This window comes from Excalfactoria chinensis, chromosome 9 (assembly GCF_039878825.1).
Source record: "Excalfactoria chinensis isolate bCotChi1 chromosome 9, bCotChi1.hap2, whole genome shotgun sequence".
Classification (NCBI taxonomy): domain Eukaryota; kingdom Metazoa; phylum Chordata; class Aves; order Galliformes; family Phasianidae; genus Excalfactoria; species Excalfactoria chinensis.
The window spans coordinates 15,803,361-15,817,212 of NC_092833.1; positions in this window are offsets into that span (position 1 = coordinate 15,803,361).

Below are 13,852 nucleotides of genomic sequence, written 5' to 3' on the forward strand. Positions count from 1 at the left end.
AATGTTCCCTCATGCAAGTCAAGCTTGTAGGACAATATTAGCTGCTATCAGTTGTAATATCAGTTATAACAAACCAGACCTTGCCCTATATTAAAGGTGACTGTTGCATTCACTTTTTGCCAGCACACTGATGCTGCTGGTTGAAATAACTGTTCTTTCTCCATAGTGGTCTTGACCAGCACTCAGGGCTCCAGTGGTGCCCTCAAGGACAGTTGGGTCCTGGCAAACCCGTCCTCAGGCCTGACAAACACCCGCCAGACGTTGTGTGCTTACACAAACTGAAATGAGAAGCATCCTTCCAGGCAGATCCTTTTAATCTACAGGAGAGAAAAGGGAAGAAGGTTTCATAGAAGGGAGTATTTGCTGATATATTGAAACATATTGTCATTATAGCTTTATTGCCAGTTATCACAGGGCTCTTATCAGCACATCCGCTCAGTAAATGAATAAACCCTTCCACAACACAGCTCTGAACCACATGCTGAGCTGTGGGCAGGGATGCCCATGTGTCCCCTGGGCAGCAGCACGACCACCCCAGGGCTCTGCCCAGCTCAGTGCCACCAACACCCAGAGAAATCATTTCTCAGGTCTGCTGTAACTCTGCAACAAACAAAGCTGTCTGCAGTTTCGTGACATTCCAAACACAGAGTCAAGGCTGCATACGGCTGCAAAACACCCGGGCTGTCCAGCCCAGCCCAGGCTAGGGCAGCTTCCCCTCTGGTCATTTTGTGCTTGTTTGTTGTCCCAAATGTAATGTCTCCTATTTATTTCCTTGGAAACTGCAACAGATACAAGAAGCATAATAGCACTATTTGATAAAGAAAATTCTCAGCTATAAAACACTCTTTTTCAACACAGTCACCACCATTAGCTGTATATTTTCACCAGCAGAGATGACCAGAAATGCTACCATTGCCACTGCTGAAACATTCCACTCAGTGCCTCACTGTGCTCACATCCACCATTTGGCCTCCATCAGTGTTCAGGGAAACATCTCTGTGTACTTTTTGTAAACATCTGCTCAGAACACTTTGTGCAGTTGGAGGGGACCTTCCTAGATAGATCCATGCCTTACACACATACATACAAAGATGCAACACTGGGCTCAGCTCCCACTGTGAGGTCTGAGCTGTGCCAAGTGGCTCAGCCATCCCATCACTGCTTCCCTCTCCGGCAGTGTGCAGGCTGGTGTCACCTCTCCTGGCAGATACGGTTTCCATAGCAACATCACTTTTACCACATGAGAGGATTCACCCAATTAAAACAGCCGCCTTCAGGTAATTAAAATACATGAAATTTCTTTGTTATTTACATTTATGCCAGCGAAGAACCACAATACTCAATTCAAACCAGGATGCTGAGGGTCTTTGAGACTGAACAAACAAGAAAGAAAGCTGTCACTGTTTGTCCAGCACAAAGTGGGGACTTGTCCCTGTGCACAAAAACCTCCCAGTGCAGAGATTGCGAGGCAGAGCCGGGCAAGCTGTGCAACCTGGGATTTGCATTCAGGGCTGGTGCCAGAGGGCTGGCGTGAATGGCCTGGTTTATTTTCTAGAGAGGCAGTCTTCAAGAGAAGACATAATGCACTGGGTGAGTAAGGGCTGCAGCCTGGTCCTGGTCAGAAATGTAGGATCACAGAGGGGAGTGGGGCTGGGGGCACAGGGCTGGCAGACAGGGCTGGCAACATGCAGCTAGAAGCTTGCCAGCCCCTGGAAGCCCAGCTCGGTCCTTGGAAAGCTAACTTACTGCTGCTTGGATATTCCTATTTCAAATAGCCAACGAAGTCCACATGTGACATCACTGTGGCCTTGTGGGTTTCTCTGTGTTGTCTTGGCGCATCTTTAAAGAGATGCATTTGTTTTTAGGAAGATGAAATGGAAATAAATTTTAATGAAAATTGAGGACAGAAGTGACTATGCGGAAGGAAAGTAAACCAAGCATGCTATGCCTGGCAGGTATCCCCCACCCTTTGAAAGAGCTGGTTATCTGTTGATGAAAAGAAAACAAAGAACTGGAAGACAAGACAGTATCCATTAAACAAAGCTAAACCTCAGCCAACACCCTTGTCTCATCTGACAAACATGTTGATTTTGGGTTATTTGGAGCAGGTTTAGATGGTACCATGGAGCTTTAATGATGCTGAGACTGCAAAATAGGCAGTGGGCTACTCATCTGCTCCTTGCAAGGGCCTTGGATTTGCATCAACTGCTGTTCTCCTTACAGTCACTGTGTCTGTTCCTCACTGTAGCCTGAGCTGTGGGTTAAACCTTGTGCCAAAGCAAATGATGTGCATGGCAGATGTCAGCTCAGATGACCACCTGAACACAGCTTTGAACTCACAAATCATTTCAAATTGAAAATAATGGAACAAGATATACTTTATGTTTGGAGGAGGATGAGGATGCTTGGCTTATCTGAAAATCCTCTGAGCACCCTCTGGAGACTTCATTCTGTTAAAGAAGGCATTGCCCAAACCTAATACCAGGTAGCTCCAACCTGCAGTAATCACAAAAGCAAGAAAACACAATTCTACAAGTTGTGTGCAGGGTTGAACCCTCTCAAATGCATAAGAAGCATCTGCTCTCTGCTCTGCAGGGTGGGTTGGCCTGCACAGGAGGAGCCATGTGTGCTCTCAGGGCTGCAGTGACCTGGCCATGGAAGCAGCATCCCACCACAGGACCCTGATCAGAGTCCAGTTACACCCTGCAAGCTTCTTCCAGCTGTCCATAACACATTCACCTACCTAAAGGCTCAACATTACCAATCTTTACAATGTGAACCTTGCCTGCTTGGAATGCTCAGATTAAAACAGCAAACCACTAATTTTCTAGACATTACATTTTAGTATAAAATTGCAAACCCCATTGTGAAAACTACCCATTCCCTACAATAGTTGATCAGCATGCACTAATGCTGTTGGCACACGTTCTTCCCAGACTACACCTCATCATCCCACGCTGAGTTGCAGCACATCCACAAAAGCAGGAATTAACAGACTTGTTGCAGGTTATAAGTATGCTCGCCTGGCAAGATGCTGAGAACAGTGGACATGAAACTCACAATTATCTGAGTGTTTAGAAAAGGGCAGCCCTGTAGTTTTGTGATCCTCCAGCAACACATTGCTGGTGGTTGATAGATGGACATTGATACACCTTGTCCTTAGTGCTGCTCTCAGCCATGTCCCTCTGTGTCTCTGCTTGGCCAAGGGACAGACGTAGGATGGCTTCTCTTTAGAACACAATGTGATATGTCTGCCTTTATGTTCCTGTCTAGTTTAAAGCCCCTTACAGGCTACCCACAGCCAGCACGGGTTTGTAGCACATCCCAAAGTCCCATCATCTCACCTGACCCAGGCAGCTGTCCTGCATTAACAGGAACTCCCCAAATTCCCACAGAGATATCTAGGATGTAACATGACTCACAGAGTGATTCAGGCAGCAAAAACAAGTGCCTAGTGACTCAGTTTTGATTCATTATTCTGGTCAGCCCCTATCTGCTAAAAGCTAATGTGAAGGTCATTTTGAATGAAATGCAACAGGCGTCGTTCTTGTGATGGTTACCAGTTTTGACACTTCCCTACAACTCCTCTTTTTCTCTGAAAGTGCAATGACGACACACGGCTTCTCTGAAGCAGAGATGGACTCATTGATCCGTACAGAATAAAACAGTGCGCTCATTCCCACTGCCTTAGCATCTCTCTAAGCACCACACAGAGCTCCTGAACGTATCCTAAGGATCTTAAAGTCTCTTTTTTAATTATTTTTAATTCAATTTGAACTCAATCAGTCAATGCCCCAGCTCTGGAGGAAGCTGCTATCTATACACAGTTCAGCTAGGTTTGTGCTGAGACACAGCTAATTTTATGCTTCATCAGAAAGACCACATTTCTCTCCCAATTATAATTTTAATCCCGCTCCTAATTTGCATACATTAACACTCAGAAGTGATTAGAGTTGCACAACATGAAATAATCAAGTTTAAGCACTGTACATAACGCTCAGCAGTTTCTGCCCAAGGCAGAACATACCATCAATAAACTTGTTAGCAGGGTTGCCCTTTTGCCGCTATGATCTGTGGCTTCTCTGTTGGCAAAAGTATTTCCTTTATTCCTATGGTATTTGCCCAACGTATCCTCTGGAAGACCACAAGAAAGAGGGCAATAAAGAGGCTGCCTCCATAGCCCTTCATACGCAGCTCAGAACCTGTAGGAGGTTTGCTGGGCCCTTTTTTGGCTATGCGTTTTGACTGATTTACTTTGGGTGAAATCTGGAAGTTTTCACTGAGGCAGAGATTTGCTTCCATTAAAATGAGCGGATCTTGAAAGAAGCCCCAGCTCCCAGTGAGCAGACTGTCAATTCCATTAGGCTGCCTCTCTGCTAATAAATTAAAAATGCTTGGGACTGTCCTTCAGATAGTAGCCAGCTGGCATCTGATGATGATGGATCTGATGACCCATGACCATAACCATTAGTTCTCAACCTGTAAAACAAAGGCTGCGTGCACATTGCCCACAGGCAGGGTCTCTGACCCCAGCGGATATACCAATGGCACAGGCCAAAAGCATGTCATAGATGGCTTTGGGGATTTGCTGCAGACAAGCTGCACAGGAGCTCTAACTCTTCCTCAGCTCTTGGCAAGGAGTGACCAGTGCCACATCCAATTCCCTTAATATTGCTTTGTGTTCTTCATAATGCAGTGGGGATTTCTGCTTCAGTCCATACAGGGACCAAAGGGACAAGAAGGACAGTCAGAGCCAGCAGATCTGTTCCCCATCCCATATGCCACCCTCCGACTAAGGCAATTCATTTAAAACCCCTTTGTCCTGCTCCTCCCTTTGTAAGATGGGACAGGCACATTTACGTACCTATATCAGCATTCAGAAGATGAACACAACATGAGGTGTTTGGCTGCAATAGCCAAGGGAGCAACAGCAGCCGGAGCAACTCCATTTGCCATTCCCCCTCCCAGCAGTAACATACCTCTGATTCATCCCATTTTATTAATTTCATTATATAAACGTGCTCCTTGCCACTAAGTTTCATGTTCTGCCAAACAACTGACTTTTTTTTTTTTGCCAGCTCCTTCTTGCAGTTTCTGACCTGTTTTCTCCTTTCAGGGGGAAGAATCCACAGCGGATAAAAGCACTGCAGATTTACCAGATAATCGAAATCATCACAGGAGACAGTGTTATGTGATCCAGACTTTGCTTTGAAAGCATCAAAGATATGAATACTTGCAGTATTAGTTTAAATATCTACATATCCCACCTTGGGATGGGCTTTTATTGTACAGTGTGAGCCAGCCCCTGCTCATGCTGGGTGCTGGGCTGGCACCAAGGGGCTCTGACCTGGCAGCAGTGATGCAGTTTTTCTCCTGCAGCCACAAATGGGTCACAGCTCTGCTCTGGGAAGATCCCTGCTGTATGGAAAAGGATAGAGAGTTGTCAGCCCTCCATCAAGCTCCTGGATGGCAACAGAAGTGCAAGTTCGAGCTATTTCTTCAGGTGGATTTGATGATGGCAGCATCTGCCCCCAGATCACTTCCCCGAGCACATTTCATGCAGACCACAAAAGGGAACATTTGCTTACAAAGCAATTGTTTCAATGCCAAATCCTGAGTTTTTAATTTATTGAGTATTTGTTCCCCTTGACTGAAACTTCAGCAGTCTTCTTCTGCCAGAGCTAATATTTTAAACTGTGTACTTTAACATCATTTGCATAACTTTTCCAAAACATGTTATTGCTGTCCATGTCCTCCTGTTTTACATCCTGCCTAATCCCAAGGTCAAGGAACTCAATAGGAGCCCCTTGATTTTTCTGGGCTTTAGACAAGAATTTACAGACCCAGCATGAGAAATCTGCCAGCGATTCAATGCATTGGCCACGGGCTCTCGCCTGCCTCCTGCGTACACTGGACACTTGACAGCAGGGCTGCTCTTGGTTTGTTTTTACTTGCTCTCTGCCACGAGATTTAAACTTTTACCCTTGCTCAAAAAGCCAACAATTATGCTGACAGCATTTTCCTGTATGATCTTTAATGGCTGGTGCAAAGCCTTTGGTCAAAACTTGAGTAACAGCTAAAATGTTTTCTTTTTCCAAATCTATCTTTTCCGTAAGAATGAAGATGTTATAGAGAAGGTATCTCTAGCATAGCAGCCTTTCTGCTCAAAAATCACCAGGAAGACTTTCAGCATTGTCACCATGAAAAAAGTGGCTTTTGGTGTATGCTTACTGCTTGTTCAACCCAGTAGCATTTGTTTATCAGGAGGCCAAAGTGGCTCATTTTGCTGATAGACTCACTGAGTGCACTGCACCAGTATTCAGCAGTTCTATTCCATCCCTTTACTTGCTACATGTCCAAGTCTCTTGGAATTCAGTTCAGCATGAGCGTAAGACTGAGACCATTCCCCATCAGGAGCCAAAGCTCTCCTGTCGGACAACCAACTTCTATGTCAGCATAAAACAATTGGTCTCATTGCTGATGCATCCAAGCCTTCTGAGTCACCAACCATCTCCTGTACAGCAAGCTGTGTCCAAAGGAATACAAAACAACTGGTAGATGTCTTTTGTTTGATTAGGTCTCTGTAGAAGCAGGGTAGAAAAATGTCTCCAGGAGGCAACTACTGACACTGCTTTGCTTGGGCAAGAAAAATGAATAGCATCTCCCATATAGGAGGATCAGGGCAATTCCTGTTCCACTGGTTTTCACTGAAAAATATCAGTCCAGAGCTACTGGGCTGCATGTTGGTGTGCAGGAGGCTTGTGGAAACACCCCGTGCTCCCTGCTGCAGAAAGCTGACAAAGGTTGTGTTAATAGAAAAGCATTTTCCCCAGACCTTCTAATTAAGAAGGAACTTCTTTTCCTTTTTAAATGCTCTCAGTCACAGCTGACCTGATGATGATCTGTACCTCTCTGGTCGGTCTCCCCACATCCACAGTGCACAGGCGGCACCAGGGGTGGGATTGCTGTAGGAAGCCATGGACCCTCAGCACACCAATCCTGCCAGCTGAGCTTCTGCCTTCGCCTTCTGTGACTCATCCTCCTCTGAACTGCACAAAGAGCCCTGAAACTGCATGGCTGAGTCACACCTGCTTCGGGGGTGGCTCTCATGGCCCCTGCCTGCATGGGGTGGAGGCAAGGAACCTCGAGCTCTAAAAATAATGGGAGGATGGAGGAAAGGAGAACAGGAGCCCTTCAAAGACTCCTCGTATAACAGAACGTTGAGGCGTTTCTGCAGGGCAAGGGGCAGGTGGAGGTGGGATGCATAGGACAGACAAGGTGATGAGGGCTGCAATTACACAGGATTAAAATGCACAGCTCTTCTCTTATATTCTAACAGGAAATTACAGAGTCAGTGGGAAACAAAGTCAGAGAAGGGCAGCAATAAAGCAGAAGAAACATGGCAAACCCAGCTCGGAGAGACATATTTGCATATGCCCTAATGCTTTTGGCTACATGGCACCCACTGATGGATATCTCCTCCCACCAAAGAAGAATCAACTAGAATTGCCCTTAGGGATGGTGGCACAGACCTGACTTTCTTTACCCTGAAAAAAGTTGAGGGTTGGTTTAGATAAGAGCTATGAATGGGGACTTGGGAGAGTGGGCAGAGGCCACGAGTTGCCATCTCCAAGCTGAATGCCTGTGTTTCCAAACAGGACTGAGCAATCCATCAGAAAACTGTGTTTGCTCAGATGCTGCTTTCATGTTCAATTTATTTCAAGAAATTTAGCTTCATTTGGGGAGTTGCAAATGAATTGCTACTTGCTCTACATCAGCACAACACTGGGGTTTCTTGCTTAAAGAATAAAAAGGAATACACACGCGTTGTCAAGCCAACGGCAGTGACCTGGGACCAGTCTGTGCTCAGCAATAGCTTTGTTGCAGCATAACACACCTCAGAGCCATGCCTGCAGTGGGACTCCCAGCACACAGCATCCTCTCCTGTGGGTCTGTCCTGCTGTGGGCTGGAATAGGCACTGCAATGCGTGCCACCTGACAGCAGAATTTCATTATGCACCACTCGCCCTGCTCCTTATCTATGTAATAAAAACACTCCAAGAAATCCAGTGGGGCTAAAATTAGCAGCCAAGCCTGCCTTCAGATCCTGAACTCCAAATAAACCTCCATCAGCACAATAAACTCAGTAATGGACAACTCATTCTAGTTTCACCCTACCCCTCAGGGTCTGCTCCAAAAGCAGCATTACTTTTAACCCCTCCAGCTGGCACTGTACCACTTTCCCCTCTCTTGATCCCATTATCCCAGCATGTGCTGTTTCTCAGTGTCCTCAGCCTGGATGGGCAGTAGTGTCCTTGTCCCCTGGGAGGGCTCAGGGCCATCCACTCACCCCTCCTCACCTTCCCCTCCAGCAGCCAGGGGCTCTGCAGGTCTTTGAGAGACAGCTCAAAGGTTACATTTGCTGTGTGTCAGATCAAGTGATGAATCTGGATGTGGAAATGAGTATGAGGGCAACCAGACATGGTGAATCCATGATGTCAATGCGAACTCTGGCACAGGACAGTGAATCGTAGAATCATTAAGGTTGGAAAAGCCCACTAAGATCATTTAGTCCAACCATCAATACACCACAAGGACTTTTGCAGGTGTCCAACCCATTGGTGAGGAAGGGATGGAGGGGAGAACCAGCCAGGAGGAAAGAGGTTGAACCACCTGCTTCAGGGACCTTGCTTACCATTGTTCTGGTAAACCAAGAAGATAAATACACATCAGATATTGCCTATTATAGGAGTACTTTTGGACAGAAGTGATGCTGCTTTATGCAATGATGTTTTATGCGGACAGTCAGGACACTGTCCTCCCTGAATGATGAATCCAGCTTGTCTAATTGAGGCATTTATTGCTCTCTTACTGACTGGACACATTAAGAAATTACTCACTCAATCACTCCTCCCGGTTTTTAATTGAAATATACTTTTGCTGTCCTCAAAAGCAGGACACAGCAAAACACTTCCTTTTCCCACACTCAGCACAGAGGAGACAGCACCAGCCCCATCTCTAACACTCACTTCCAGCTCTGTTCAGCACTGGTTTCAGGAGACCAAAAACATCAGCTCACATTAGGTAAACCACTCCATAAAAGCCATTAACTCCTCTGCAGGAAAGCCCAGTGGATTTTTCCAGGCAATGTAATTTCTAAAAGACGGTGTTTAGAAGTCTGCAAAGGGCCAGAAAAATAGCAATAAAAAAGAGATACAGAGGGGGTCAATGTGAAGAGCATTTCATTTGTACACTGCCCACATGATATCCAGGGCTGCACCATGTCTATAATTGGGTGACCTCAAAAAGCATTCCCAAAAACATGCATTTTTAGCATTAGACCTAACTGAATTAGAAGCAGCGCCATTATCTGTTATGAACTCTTGATTAACCTTTCAGTATACACACTAATGGAAAAACGTACTTTCTCTCAACTTCCCAGTCCTCTCCCTATGTTGTAGAAGCTTTTCGCATACTAGCTGGCTCATCACTGCTGAAAACACCCAGCCCTAGTATCCTCCCCCAGCACTGCAGAAGCTTGCTTGAAACCTATTTACTGCCATGATGTGCATATTAATGTCTTATTTGCCTCAACAAACAGAAAGAAGGCTATTTTAAGTTACTAGAAAATACACAAACTAACCTAAAATCCAATCTTAATTTTGCAGAGAAGCCATCTGGTTCATCTTCCTTCTCATGTGACTTTCAGAGCCTCTTTGGTGTTCTCTCATCGAAAGCTCACCACCACGCAGCAAAGGAGGGCTGCTAATGAGCTTAGTAATTCACACAGCTTCTCCCACTCTGCCTGATGGTGCAGGGAATGCCAGCACCCAGGTGTGCAGATGAGAGAGGCACAGCTGTTGGTCAGCTCTCTCCCCCACAGCCCCATGGTCAAGAGCAGTGGGTGGCAATGCTTTAATGAATACCCAATTAAAACCTAAAACTATGCAACCGCGAGCTCAGATCTTATCAGCCTCTCCTGAAAGCTGAGCTGGGTCAGGCTCTGTGGGTTCTCAAACAGGAGATTTCAACTAATGTGCTGTGGGTAATTCAATATGTGCTCTGTTTGGAGCAGCGCTCAGCCAAGGCTGCATTAAGATATTAAATCCACGGCAATGTGAGAGATGCAGGCTCTGCCCATCGTCCTTCAGCTGAGATACAAAATCAGGATCTGAAGCTAGAACAGACCTGGAATGACCCATCTGAAATAGCTGAGCTTCATCCCTTGCAGAACCTGCATTCAGACTGAAGAAAAATATGATTTAATCCTGGTAACGTGTTCATCCTCAGGACTGACCCTTCCCAAGCTTTGCCCTTTGCCTCCAGCAGTAAGAAATCTCCAGGGAACAGCAGGTCAATGGGAGCACCACTGACAACAAATGATCAGATCCATACAGTCCTCTTTTTGCTGCAGTGCTCCCCATTTCTGAGTGCTCTACCGCTGAACTGTTGGTGCTACCAAGGGTCAGCCTGGGAATGTGGATGGGCTCTCATCCCAGACACGCAGCTTTTTCCTGCCCACTTGTCTCACTTGAGCCTTTTATGCTTCTGTTCAAAAGCAGCAGCAGACAATGAGCTCTCTCGTTTGCATGCAAAGTGAAAACTGGTGAAAATACAAACCTCTCAGCAAATCCCAGCGTGGGCAAAACCCCATCCATCATTGGTAGCAGGACTGATAAACCAAGCTGCTTGTAAAAACTGCAAGGTAACGTTCTCCTTTCATTTTCCTTTCCTTCTTCTTATCCCTTTCATTTTCCCTATTTTTAGTTCGAGCTGAAATGGCTCAGACTCTGGGTGAAATTTGACAAGCAAATGCTAAAATACCCTGATGGAGACCATTCAGAGAAGAGCCAAATTAGTGATTCCTAAAACAGGTTGTCCTGGTCACATGGTTAAACACGAGATCTATAAACTCTGATGGTTCTGATGAGTCTAAAAATCAGAAAAATCAGAAAACTGAGACCAAACTCTGCCATCACCTGCACCACTGGGACAGTGGGAGCTGACCCTTGGCCTTGTCCCATGTTCCATGTGATGTATGGTGTGACCTGGATGGACATGTTGCACTCATCATGCCCAAAGCTTTACCATCAAAGCTGAATAGCAGCAAATGCTTCTGTCTGGGTTTGTTGTTGAAAGGCATCTTATAAATAGGAAAAAAACAAGTGTGTGGTCCTTTAAGCAGCCTGCAGACACTGAACTGTTTAATCCCCTCTCTCTAGCAGCTTTATCCTGGCCTCCCCCAGGCACATCTGCAGCTGGGTCCACCATGAGACACTCTCTTGCACTGCCCATTCCAAGGTCTCGCTGTGTCCCCATGTATCTCTGATGGTGATTTCCTTCATGCCCTACCCAAACTGGAAATGTGTCTGATAGATTTATCACCTGTCTTCTCCACTCAGTCCATTGTGGAGGATACTGAGCAAGAAAGGCTGGGAGGAGTGAAGTGAAACCAAATGGTGAATTTTGCTTCCAGGCAATGGTTTGGCTTTAAACTAAAAGAGAGTAGATTTAGGTTGGATGCTGGGGGGGAATTTTCACTCAGAGGGCTGTGCCCCATCCCTGGAGGTGCCCAAGGCCATGGATAGGCCCTGGGCAGCCTGGGCCGGTGGGGCAGCTGGTCCATGGCAGGGGCTGGGTGGGCTTTAAGGTCCCTTCCAATACAAGCCAGTCTGTGATTCTATGATTCTAAGCCTTTCTGTGACCCAAAGGAAGCAGGATCAGCTTGCATCACAGGCAGTCCCTGACTCAAAGGAATTACACTCTGTACAAATAAGATGCAGCCTGGTTCCAGGCAACATTTTTCACCCTCATTTTCCAGCCTTGGACTTCAAGGAACCATGGAGTTCACCCAGAAACCTGTAGCAGAGGCAGTAACTGCAAAGAAGCTTCCAAGTCTCAAGTCAGGGCTTAATAACAGGATGAGCCTTCCTCACTCTGGTGCTCATCATACCACAAGAGAAGATGAGACAGCAAGATTAATCCCTCTTCTTATCCTTCCATACTAATGACCAAATCTCTTTGACCCCTGCAGGGAACTCCCTGAGTTTTCAGCTGATGCAAAAGAAAGAAGGGGGTCCAGCATTCTGGCTGTATTGGTTGTTAATATACAGATGGTAGCAAAGATGGTAACAAACATACAAAAGTAATAAGCAAAGGGAAACTTACCAGTGGTGGTGCCTTGGCTGAAGAAGCTGGGATGGTCCTCACTGGAGAGCAGCCTCCAAGAGATGCTGCCTCAGTGGGAGTCAGCCCTTAAATGAGGTCTCAGAGGAGGTGAAGTTGAGCTCCACCCCTTCCAGGAGCACAGCTACATCACTCTCACCTGTGCTCCCACAGCTGACCCCACACTTGCCTCAGCTGATTAATCAGAGGTTCGGGCTGTGATTACCAATCTCCCATACACTGGCCAAAAGTGATTTCTGATTGGAATGTGATATTATTTCAAGACAGTTCTACAACTTTGCTTCAAATAGCTTTTTCTTTGACACATAACTCAAATCAGTGGATCTTTGCAAAACCAACAGAGAACCAGTTCGGTGGAAACTGCCTTTTTCAGCAGAAACAGTTGAGAGAAAGATTTACAGGAGCACCTCTGTGATGGGATGCCCAATAGCATGGGCTGGGAGCTCACTGTCAGTCCAAGGGACACCCAGGCAATCTCTTCAAAAGCCAGTTCTGATGATGGCAAAACACTGCGGAAAGCTCAGTGAAATAAAGGAGACAGAGAGGAAATTTTTATTTCTGGGGAGGTTTAGAGATCCTCTCTGTAAGGTGTTACTGAGGCCAAAGCCTGACTCGAATTCAAAATAGGATTAAACATTTGAATGTCTGGTCAGCCAGCCATGTGCTGCCTTGGGAAAACGAGCAGAAATCATGTTGGTATAGAAACTCCTCAGTGCCTGGGGAGAGCAGAAATTCTGCCACAAAAGCACTGTCGTGTGCTTGACTGTTATGGGTAATTTCACCCTGACATGAGGGCGATCCCAGTGATAAGACTTGTCTGGAGGGTACCTCAGCCTCGTCCAGCTTTTTGTCCACATGACAGATGCATTTAATCAAATTGAAGAGTATCATTAGAGTGGCAGCTTTAGAAATTCATCTTCCTGCAAGATTGGAAGTAACAAAACTCATGAGAACAGAGGAAGGATTAATGAGAGAGAGCTGAAGCAAGCCTCGGGCACAACACTTGTTCCCCTTACTCCTCAGGGTGGTGGCAGGTTGTCTGGGGGGCAGACTGTGAGACCACTGTTGAAGAGAGGAAGGAGCCTGGTAAGAAGCCAGGAAGACTATGGCACACATCTACAGGGCCACAGAAATGAGGCTAGAAAGGGATTCAGAGATGACAGTGGTCCACTGCCCTTCCCAAAGCCAGGACCATGCACGTCCCAGCAGGGCTTATCTGCACGGTGTTGCATCTCGTGTGTCCCCAGAAGGTTGGCACCAGTGATGTGGTTTTTGTTGCGTCTCTCACAGGCACTGATTTCTGAAGCAGAACTGGGGCTGAAGGATCTCTTTCTGTTGTTACCAGCAGACATTTGTTTCCTTGGTTAGAGAATGAATAGCTCCAGGGCACACCACGCAGCTGGGAATGGGTCACATTAGGGGTTACAGCATGATGCTGTAATGGAGACTGAAATATGATCCTCCCCAAACACCCCTGGAGATGAAACCCTTTCGAGTTTGTTTGCAGGAGGGTAATACAGATAGATAGAGAAGGGAGCTTTTCTGGAGGGAAGCAAACAGCAATAATCTAGAATTAAAAACATAGTGGGAAAGCAAGAATTATCCTGACTATGCTGCACAGCTATTCTCAAAAGCAGCTATGGATACAAAAAATAAAATATATCCT